This window comes from Sander lucioperca, chromosome 11 (genome assembly GCF_008315115.2).
Source record: "Sander lucioperca isolate FBNREF2018 chromosome 11, SLUC_FBN_1.2, whole genome shotgun sequence".
In the NCBI taxonomy this organism is placed as follows: domain Eukaryota; kingdom Metazoa; phylum Chordata; class Actinopteri; order Perciformes; family Percidae; genus Sander; species Sander lucioperca.
Window position 1 is genome coordinate 20,832,683 of NC_050183.1, and position 9,053 is coordinate 20,841,735.

Here is a 9,053-nt window from a genome sequence, read left to right on the forward strand (position 1 = left end):
CTCACGGTCCTCCCGATTCACAGCCCCCCTCTCTTGGCTTAAAATAACTCACCGTTGTCGGCTACGGCCACTGAACAGGCTACACGTTGTAAACAGCCGTGGCCCGCTTGCCTGGTCCTCCGCTAACGTTAGCAGTTAGCAGGGTTAGCATGGCGGTGTTAGCCAGGACCAGTCGGGATCACTTTACTGGCTGTGTCTCAATTGTTTTTGCGAGTAACCAACTCGGGTACTCTAGCTATTTAATTCAATGTGATACACAAATGTTGAAATGACATAAAATGCCCATCCCTTGTAGCTGTGATAAATTAGCCTGAAGCTAATGCTTAGCTACCTGTTCAGGAGGAAATTAGCCAACTCTGCGTCCTTCTGGGCTCTAAGCTGTCTCCATCTTTCAAATGCATCTCCAATATTTACCCATGGTTTGTTACGTCTCTGGTCACGCAACTGTTGAAACATGCCGTTTCTTTTTAGGTCGGGTAGAATCTATCTCCGTTGATCCTGTTTGTTTGTTTGCTGCTTTCATGGCTGTCCTAACGTTACAGCTGGGTTTACGTGTTTACAGGTATATCTGGCAACCCGGCCTGGCTGTCAAACTGGGCAGTTGATAACAACACACAGGCCAAAACACAAACAGAAATTCCGTCACGAAATGGAAATTTCAATTAGCATTGTTGTCAGAAAAGATAGTATTTCAACTTAGAATGTTTCCTTAATATCTGATGATGCATTAGGGTCATTTTTGGATTTATTACAGTAAATATATTACATATTGGACCTTTAAACAATTTCATGATACTGTGATGAAAGTCTGCTCACCTCTCCTCAACAAGAGTGAGTAATAAAGGATGCAACACAGCAATCCACTTAGAAAACTAGATCACATATAATATAGACATTTATTCTTAATTCTGCTCTTCCAGCAGTATAATGAAGACTCCAGGGATATTGTGGCCTCAAGGGTAGAATAAGGGTCAAAGGTCATACAAGACAGTCAGCTCATCATGATATTCATCTCACTTGGTGATTTTTGGGCTCAGACAGCCTATGTTTCTTTTTCTTTGACTATCCCATTACAGTATTTTGTGAAACCTAATCTATTTTACGACATTTAAAAAGTTTGGAAGGTGGTGTGTTGTTATTGTTATTAGTCTCAAAGTGACGCATTTCCCCACTACTTCAAAGCTAATGCCTGATGCTATCAAACTTTAAGCTAATGTTAACTCCTATGTATGTCCTGCTCTTGGATTTTATCTGTCCAGCAGCCTCAGCTTATGCAAGGCGAGTTAGAGACCTTTGCACACACATCGGGTAGACCTCGTCCTAAAAGCCTTTTCTCCTGAGACGTGAATTGAAACACTGTTTGAAAACACAAAAATGTAAAAGAAATGCCAAGCAGCATTGTTTGAAAGAAATTATCTTATATTTTTCCTTTTCATGCTCATAATACCAAAACTAACTAGCTGCTACTAGCCATACTGCAATATATACAAAAACAATGCTGTTTCTCTACTTAGCGTTCCTTTATTGATGATCGGCTGTTAAGGACGTTGACTTTTTGCTTGGGAAATGTAGCTTAACCCTTACTCCTTAAAAACGGAAGTGAGTGTCTTTTTAAGACAACTTTTACAGGATTGTTTTGAAAACAGGTCTGCTGGAAACAGTCAGCCAGAGACAGCTTTTTTCAACCCAATCAAAGAGCTAACATTAGCTTAATTAGCTAGCTAGCTGCAGCTGATAAGGTCTGCTAGCAACAGTTCTCATTTCAGATGGCAAATTGATGCCTAGGCTGCTTTGTCCATCTGAATCAAAGACCCATTGTTTTTTAAAATGATTATGAATATAGATGGTAAATATGCCACCGTTAATCACTGTAAACTGCATACATGTGGTGCAAGAATGGTAAGCTTGACGTGTAACAGTCACTGCTAGGAATGGTAAATTCGCCACATAATAATTTACATGGCCTGTCACCATGATTATGCTTTTTTAGGTCAGGAAACTTATTTTGATTTCTAAATGACCCTGTTGTTCTGTATCAGATTGAATCAACACACACCCACAATCGCAATGATGGCTCCATCGATTTGATTATGTTACTTAGATTAATACGCTGGTAGTTGTGAACACACACATTAACCTCTGCAGAAATAATCATCTGTCACCAGAAATATGGCAGAAATATATGTGGATTTGTGGAGGATTTATGGCAGTCATTTAGGGTGAGGTTTACAGTTGTATGAGTTGGGGAGGAAAAGCATGGCTGATGAAAAATAGTCTGTCAATCTGTCCGCCCTGGGTAGAATCTCAAACCCTGGAATCTGACGGGAAGAATGAAATATTATGTGAAGTGTGAAATATTCCAGTGGTGAAATATTCTGCTCTGTCTGTCCTCATTATCTGTCTCTCTCTGTCCGCCTCTCTTTTTTTGTCTCACTTTCTACCTTTCTCTCCACTGACTGCTCTCTTCATCTCTCTGCCCTCCCAGTCACTCTTTGTCTCTTTCTATCTGTCTCTTTCTGTTTTGCTCAATGCTGCAGGGAGTTATTCAGCATCAAATTAGTCACAGTTTTCACAATGAAAGAGGAGAGGAAGGAGACACAGTGGAGAGTAAGGAGATGGTGAGAAGGCATTACCTATCTGTATGTTGTTTTTTTTTGTTTCCTGATGACTAAGATTTATTTTAGATTTATAAAGAGTGAAGTAGAATAATAACGTTGACGTAATTGAGAAAAGGGTTGTGAAAGTCACCACAACTCAACATATTGCCCCCAATGGAAATTCTGTAAAATGTGATGTGATGGACTATATAAAAACCTTAACAACTCATGGATGTGTTTTACTAGAACACACTCAGCACCAGGCCTCTCATAAACATTGAGAAGGCTGTGAATAGCAGGGAACCTAATTCATTTAATTTGACTTTAAACGAAATGAAAGTAGAGAGATGAATTTCATTTAATTTGCATGGCAGAGAGTGGGGATGATTCGTAGCACAAACTATGAAATTATTAGGGCTGAGGTACAATAGCTGACTCAAATAAAAGTGGACAGAAAAGACAGAGCGTAGTGCATTTGGTCTGCTAGTAATTGGGTAGATTTGCACCAAATTGCACCAAAAGATTATACATTATACAGAGTATCTGCAGTCTTGCAAAGTCTTAAAAACATTGAATTCCTCAATTAAAGGCATCACAAAAATGTGTTAATACAATTTTTAAAAGTCTTAAATATTTTCTCTTGCCTGTTGTAGGCAGTAATCTAACATATACAATGTTGTGTATCTGATTGCAGGCTATCGAAAGACATTACCTATAAACTGAAAGATTGTTAAAAAAAAAACGACTGTTTTTTACAGTGGACTATCCATGCAGAAATACTTTTTTTGTGGAGTTTCAGTCAGCACTAGGGTTTCTATGTTTTATTGGTTAATGCATCAATGCATTTCCCTGATTATGCTGATTATCTGGGTCCAGGTTATGTTAGTTTGATTATTTATATGAATTAGAAAGCTAAGAAATACTGGAAAAAATATAATATATAATGCTGGGTTATATTGTCCCCAGTGATTTTTGTCGGTATAGTTAAAATTGTCTTAAAAAGTCTTAAATGTAACTTGGTAAACTTAAGAGTTAATATAACCCTGACCAACTAGGACATTAGCAATCTGATAACCAAAACAAAAAACAATTCGATATCTCGACAAGTCCTGCATTGTGTCAATATCCCAGATAAAATCGGATGATGCAAAGTGTTCTCAATGTACTGTAATGCGTATGTGTTGTGAGTTTCATTCATGATTGTTGATCTGTTATCAAAGGAATCAAGTTGCCCTACTGAACTTCTTGTCTACGTAAGTATGTTTTTCTTTTGTTTAGAATCACATAGTGGATCTTTAAAAGTAAAGAAATATAAATTAAAAAAAGAATTACAATTCAAAAGAAAGAATACAATTACAGTAAAAGAAGATAATGACATAAATAAAAATGTCAAATAACAATTAATTTTAGGGAACAAAAACCTGAACAAAATAGCAAGAAATACATGTTCAATGTAAATTTGCAGTACTGCTGTCACGTTCCGCTCCTATGTCAAGTTATTGTTTTGTTGTAGATTCTTATTTTTTCGGGTTGTTTTCACATTTCCTGTTTTATTTTTTAATTCCCTGTTTTCCTTGTGTTGTCTTTGTTTTACTTCCTGTTGTTTCCTTTTCCCACCGTTAGTGATTACCTGTCCCCGCCCTAATGTTTTGCACCTGTGTCTCATTGTCTTCTCTGTTTGGTGTATTTAAGTTCAGTCTTCCTCTTACCCCAGTGCGAGATTGTCTGCTTCCCCCGTGTACAGCCTTCGAGCGTTTTTCCTTGTGTCCTGAATTATATACCTGATTGTTTCCCTTGGATTTTGACCACTGTCTGTATTTTGGATTCTCCCTTTTGCCTGTCGTTTTTGGACACTGTTGCCAGTAAGTTTATTCTGTCTTCTTTAATAAACTTTTGGCATTCCTACGTACCTGAGTCGTGCATTTGTGGGTCCATACATCTGTGAGCCTGATAGTACAATCTCGCCACAATATGGACTCCGCCGGCTCCGACAAGGTACAGAACGCGCTACGAGCTCAAGGACAGCGACTTCATCAGTTTGAGGAGGTACTGTCTGCCATTCAGCGGGAGTTGAGTGGGATGGCGGAACGTCAGCAGGGATTCCAGCAGGCTGTTGGCGATCAAGTTTCCCGTCTGACTACACAGTTTCAAGCTATCCAGTCTGCTTCCACGCCACCCGTCTCTCAAGACTCCTTGGGCCCGGCTTCTACCTCTGAGCCCTCGGGAGGTGTGGATTCCGCCGCTCCACCCGTTCCGTCGTCTGCCAGTTTCTCTGCTATGCCTCATCTGTCTCGTCCTGAGCGTTTCTCCGGTGAGTCTGGTGACTGTCGAGCATTTCTGACGCAGTGTGGTTTACACTTTGAACTCCAGTCAGTCCATTATCCTACAGACAGAACCAAGATTGCTTACTTGATTTCTCATTTGTCTGGAAGGGCTGAGGCATGGGCTACGGCGGAGTGGGCTAGGAATTCGCCTCTATGTGACTCTTTTGCTCACTTTTCTCAGACATTCACTCAGATTTTTCAGCATGTCACTCCGGGTAGAGAGGCGGCCCGGATGCTGGTGAATCTTCGGCAGGGCAGGCGGAGAGTGGCTGACTACGCCATCGAGTTCCGCACGGTGGCAGCAGAGAGCGGTTGGAACCAGACTGCTCTAATGGATGCTTTTCTGTGTGGCCTGTCCAGCGCACTAAAGGATCACCTGGCTGCATTAGATCTTCCAGAGGACCTCGACACTCTCATCGCGCTGGCCATAAAGATCGACAAACGGCTGTTTGAACGTGAGAGGGAGAGAGGTGACGTCAAGAGTTCTTCACGGGATTACTACAGACGGTCCTTTCCTAGCAGCGGGGGCGTGTCCTCGCCGCCACCTCAACCTGTGGATTCTCCGTCGCAGGCTACTAGGTGGGAGGAGCCTATGCAGCTGGGCAGAGCTCGTCTCTCTCCTGAGGAGAGATGGAGGAGGATCAAGGACGGCGTTTGCATCTACTGTGGACAGCGGGGCCATTTCATTGGACGGTGTCCAGTAAAAGAAGAGGCTCGCCAGTAAAAGAGAGGATCCTGGTGAGCCATACTTCTGTTACTAACTGTTCCTCTCGTCCCTTGTTTTCTGTGACTGTTGCCTCTAAGGGGATCTCCAGACCTCTGGAGGTTATGGTGGATTCTGGGGCTGATGTCAGTCTCATGGATATTTCTCTGGCTAGAGAATTGGGACTGTGTTCTATTCCTGTACCGCTGAGAGCTACTGCGTTGGATGGTCGGTTTCTATGGCAGGTAACTCATCAAACCTCTCCAGTCATTCTGAGTTTTCCTGACCATCATTCAGAGACTCTTTCATTTTTGCTGGTTAATTCTTCTCTACCTCCAGTTATTCTTGGATTTCCCTGGCTCAGTGAACACAACCCTCACATCGACTGGACCTTGGGGGTTGTCACGGGGTGGGGAGAGGATTGTTCCGGCAAATGCTTCCAATCCAGACCGGCAGGGGGATCAGAGGGGGTCATTTCGGAACCCGCTCTGGGCAGGGTGACTATGGCTCCTGTTCCTACTCAAATTGATTCTGAACATTCCGTTCTTCCCACTGTTAATCTGGAGATCACGGTGGAGGAGAACTTACCTGACCTGTCATCTGTTCCGTCCTGTTACAAGGATTTAGGGGAGGTGTTCAACAAGTCCAGAGCCACTGCCTTACCTCCTCACCGGACGTATGACTGTCCTATTGATCTGTTGCCTGGGTCTGCACCTCCCAAGGGACGTTTGTATTCCCTATCCTCACCCGAGACTGTAGCGATGAAGGATTATATCGATTCGGCTCTGGAGGCTGGAATCATTCGACCCTCGTCTTCACCGGCTGGAGCCGGGTTTTTCTTCGTGGGGAAGAAGGACGGGTCATTGCGACCCTGCATTGACTATCGTGGACTCAATGACATTACCGTGAAGAACAGGTACCCCCTCCCGTTACTTTCTTCCGCTTTTGAACTGTTGCAAGGTGCTACTGTTTTTTCCAAACTTGATTTGAGGAACGCCTATCATTTGGTGAGGATTAGGGAGGGGGATGAATGGAAGACTGCCTTTAACACTCCTAGTGGACATTATGAATATTTGGTTATGCCTTTTGGTTTGACCAATGCCCCTGCTGTTTTTCAAGCTTTGGTCAATGATGTACTCAGAGATATGCTAAATGTCTTTGTGTTTGTGTATCTTGATGACATACTGATTTTCTCCTGTAACCTTGATGAGCATATTAACCATGTCCGTGCTGTTTTACAGAGACTTCTGAACAATGATCTGTTTGTCAAAGCAGAGAAATGTGAATTTCATGTTCCCAAGGTTTCCTTTTTGGGCTATGTTGTGGCCGAGGGGGAGATGAGCATGGATCCAGAGAAAGTCAAAGCTGTCAAGGAGTGGCCCACCCCCACTAACCGCAAGGAGGTTCAACGGTTTCTGGGGTTTGCTAATTTCTATCGGAAGTTTATCAGAAATTTCAGTTCTGTGGCTGCACCATTACATAAACTAACCTCTTCCAAGTCCAGGTTTGTGTGGTCTCCTCAAGCAGACTCTGCCTTCCAGGTTCTGAAGGAACGTTTTGTGACGGCTCCTGTTCTTACCATGCCTGACCCCTGCCGACAGTTTGTGGTAGAGGTGGATGCCTCAAATGTTGGGCTGGGTGCCATTCTGTCTCAACGCCTTTCCACGGATGGTAAGCTTCACCCCTGGGCTTTTCTCTCACGGAAATTGTCACCTGCTGAAAGGAACTATGATGTTGGCAATCGGGAGTTGCTGGCAGTTAAGGTGGCATTGGAGGAGTGGGCAGAGCATCCTTTCTTGGTGTCGACCGACCACAAGAATCTGGAGTATCTGCGAAGCGCCTAAACTCTCGTCAAGCCAGGTGGGCTTTGTTTTTTAATCGTTTCAACTTCTCACTGTCATATCGTCCCGGTTCCAAGAATACCAAACCCGATGCCTTATCCCGACTGTTTGACACTGATTCTCTCCCTAAGTCAGTCGAGACCATTCTTCCAGGCTCATGTGTCGTTGGTGCTGTGTCGTGGGAGGTGGAAGAAAGGGTCAAACGTGCTACCATTGACTTACCTGTCCCGGTCGGCTGTCCACCGAACCGATTGTTTGTCCCTTCTGAGCTCAGATCTCAAGTTGTCCATTGGGCCCACTCCAGTATGTTGTCGTGTCACCCAGGAGTGAAAAGGACTGTTTTTGTGGTGCGACAACGGTTCTGGTGGCCCGGGATCGTGGACTCTGTTAAGGAGTATGTGGCGGCCTGTCCTGTGTGTTCCCAACACAAGTCTTCGCACCAACCCCCTGCTGGATTACTTCACCCTCTTCCGGTGCCCTCTCGACCGTGGTCGGACATATCTCTGGATTTTGTCACAGGTTTGCCCCTTTCTGAGGGGAATACTACTATCCTCACCATTGTTGACAGATTTTCCAAGATGGTTCATTTTGTTCCGCTGCCCAAGTTACCCTCCGCTAAAGAATTGGCGGAGGTTATGCTTTCCAATGTTTTCAAGCTTCATGGTCTTCCCAGGGACGTGGTGTCAGATCGAGGACCCCAGTTCATCTCTCGCTTCTGGAGGGCGTTCTGCAATCTCCTGGGGGCTACTGTGAGTTTGTCCTCGGGATATCACCCCCAATCTAATGGCCAGTCGGAGCGTCTTAATCAGGAGTTGGAGGTGGGGCTACGATGTTTGTCCTCCAGGAATCCTGCTAGCTGGAGCAAATGGCTGATTTGGGTGGAATACGCCCACAACACTTTGCCCTGCTCCTCGACCGGCCTTTCTCCGTTCCAGTGTGTCTATGGATACCAGCCTCCACTTTTTGCTGATCTGGAACGTGAGGTTGGAGTTCCATCTGCCCAGGCCTTGGTTCGCCGCTGTCGGAGGACGTGGACCAGGGCGCGACAGGTTCTGCTCCATAAGTCATCTATGTACAAGAAGTCTGCTGATCGTCGTCGATCCAGAGCTCCTGTCTACGCGGAGGGCCAGAGCGTTTGGCTGAGTACCCGGAACCTTCCTCTTCGGGTGGAGAGCCGTAAGTTGGCACCCCGTTTTGTTGGTCCATTCCCTGTCAAGAAAATTATTAATCCTGTTGCTTTGAGATTGAAGCTTCCAAGATCCATGAGAGTGCATCCCACGTTCCACGTTAGTCGTGTGAAGCCGGTTCTGGAAAGTCCACTGGTGCCTGCGACCCCCGCTCCCCCTCCTCCGCGCATGATTGATGGTGGCCCCGTTTACACCGTCAAGAGGCTTCTGGCTGTCAGGAAACGTGGCAGGGGTCGTCAGTTTCTCGTGGACTGGGAGGGGTATGGCCCTGAGGAGAGGTCTTGGGTGTCAGCCAGTAACATACTGGACCCTGATCTCATTCATGACTTTTTCCGGTTGCATCCGGAGATTCCTGGGCCGTCTGGTGTCGGCCTTTGAGGGGGGGGTACTGTCACGTTCCG